Source organism: Notothenia coriiceps, unplaced genomic scaffold, assembly GCF_000735185.1.
Source record: "Notothenia coriiceps isolate Sejong01 unplaced genomic scaffold, NC01 NC01_scaffold00019822, whole genome shotgun sequence".
NCBI lineage: Eukaryota > Metazoa > Chordata > Actinopteri > Perciformes > Nototheniidae > Notothenia > Notothenia coriiceps.
Window position 1 is genome coordinate 1 of NW_011352523.1, and position 2,090 is coordinate 2,090.

Consider the following 2,090-nt stretch of genomic DNA (forward strand, 5'->3'; position numbering starts at 1 on the left):
TCTGCCATGTACGGTAATGTCTCTCAGCCACCGTAGTGTGGTGTCAGGTGGGCGTGTCGTGTAGGGGGCGTGTCGTGTAGGGGGCGTGTCGTGTAGGGGGCGTGTCGTGTACTTGCCGCGGCCGCAGCTAGACCATACTGTGATTGAGGGCCCTCATTGGAAACATAACTTTTATTAAGGAGGTCCTTCAGATCAAACTGGAAGCAGATTTTGTTTCACATTTGTTTTTTTAATACTCAGTGACTCCCAAATATTCGAACATGGGTTTTATTTCCTGCTAGTCATTTTTTTGATTCAGGTGTTGAATGACAGATTTCAGCTCGAGCAGACATCTTAAATCGCCTGAATAATCCTCTAATATTTTTACAGACTTTGTCAAATATTGATTTAGTACGAGAGCTCTGAGAAAGCACTTGATTTAAAGTCATTACGGGAAGAAATGAGACGGAAAGAAAGTATGAAGGCAGGCAGAAATGGACCTTTTTTATTTTTCTTGGGCGATAAACAACAGTGGATTGTTCTGACCAGACCGGACTGAACCGGATTTTTAGAGTGACAGTAAATCAAACTGACTGACGGAAAAAAACACAAATTTATACTTTTTTACTTTGCGTTACTACCATGGCAACAGCATCGTCCAATCAGGTCTGGTCAGGGTCGGACCTGGTCCAATAATATCTCCTCCTCGCTCACTTCAGAGGAGGTCTATCAAATGACACAAAGAAGCTGATTGGTCCACAAACAGTTAAATCCCGCCCCCAACCCCTCCGCCAAAGCATCCTATTGGTTGCCTACACATCATTGGCAAAAAAAAAAAAAAAAGAGCGAGCCCTTCTCCCATTGGTCACCACAGCCTCAAGCAAATACAAGGCCGTCTCCTCATTGGTCAGTTTTGATAACACGGCAACTGTCAGTCACTCAGCAGCGGCCAATCAGGTTACAGTACAGTACCTGCGGAACTTTCTGGAATAACGAAAAAAAAAGAAGAAAAAAAAAAGAGAAGAATGTGATGAACAGGGAGATCAGCCAATCAGACGACCCCGCTACAAAAACAAACAGGAAGTGGGAGGGGCTTCCGAAGCCTCATATGGAACTTTTATTTTTTTTGTTCTTCTTTGTTTTTGTCCGTTCTTCCTTTCTTTTTTCCAACAGCTGATTTCAGTGCAATGCGTCATGGAACACTACAAGTGTGTGTGTAAGTGTGTGTGTGTGTGTGTGTGTGTGTATTTAATGGAAACATGCTGCACGGTTAGCGCTCCAGCAGCGAGAAGGGGTGGGGGTGGGGGGGGTTTAAGGGTGCCATGTTGCATCCTGGGTAATGTGTTAGTCTCTCTCTAGCTGGTGTCCATGGACTCCATGTTGGCCGAGCTGGAGTCCCTCTGGATGGAGTCAAAGATGGCCGCCAGCTCCTGATTGGACGAGATCTGCGACTGGAACTCTGACATCAGAGGCGACTTCTCGGCCTCGGGGATCGTCAGCAGAGCGACGACCGCTCGCATTGCCGAGCGCTTCAACTCGTCCTGCTTCTCGAACTCCTGCTTCACCGAGTTCGCCTTCACCTGCGAGAGAGGAGGGGGTCAGATACTCATTTCCCAGTTTAATGTAAATCAATCTTTATCTTTTATATAATGGCAATATCTGGATTTTTTTTTTTATGTCAAAAGATATTTTTTAAAAGTACTGAAAAATATGAATAAATTAATAAGAAAATTATATTGATACAAACAAATTATTCACATTTTATTTTCCATATATGTAGCTGTTTGATTTAAAGTAAAATAATTCAAATTACATTGTTATTCTCACATCAAGTCATAAGAACATTTTAAGACTTAATTAAAATGTGTGTGTGTGTGTGTGTGTGTGTGTGTGTGTGTGTGTGTGTGTGTGTGTGTGTGTGTGTGTAAATGTGTGTGTGTGTGTGACCTAGCATTACTATCCTTGTGGGGACCTAAATCTGTTTACAGTCACGTGTGGGGACTCGCCTCCCTTATGGGAACATAAGTCAATGTAAGGTCCCCTGAAGTGATGAATACATGGTGTGTGTGTGTGTGTGTGTGCGTGCGTGCGTGCGTGCGTGCGTGCGTGCG

The 2,090-nt window shown here is 43.9% G+C and overlaps 1 pseudogene; it reads right to left on the bottom strand.

Moving 5' to 3' along the window:
- Positions 1–1,249: 1,249 nt before the first annotated feature.
- On the bottom strand, positions 1,250–1,559 carry LOC104952341 (cullin-associated NEDD8-dissociated protein 1 pseudogene; annotated as a pseudogene).
- Between the last annotated feature and the right edge of the window lie 531 nt (positions 1,560–2,090).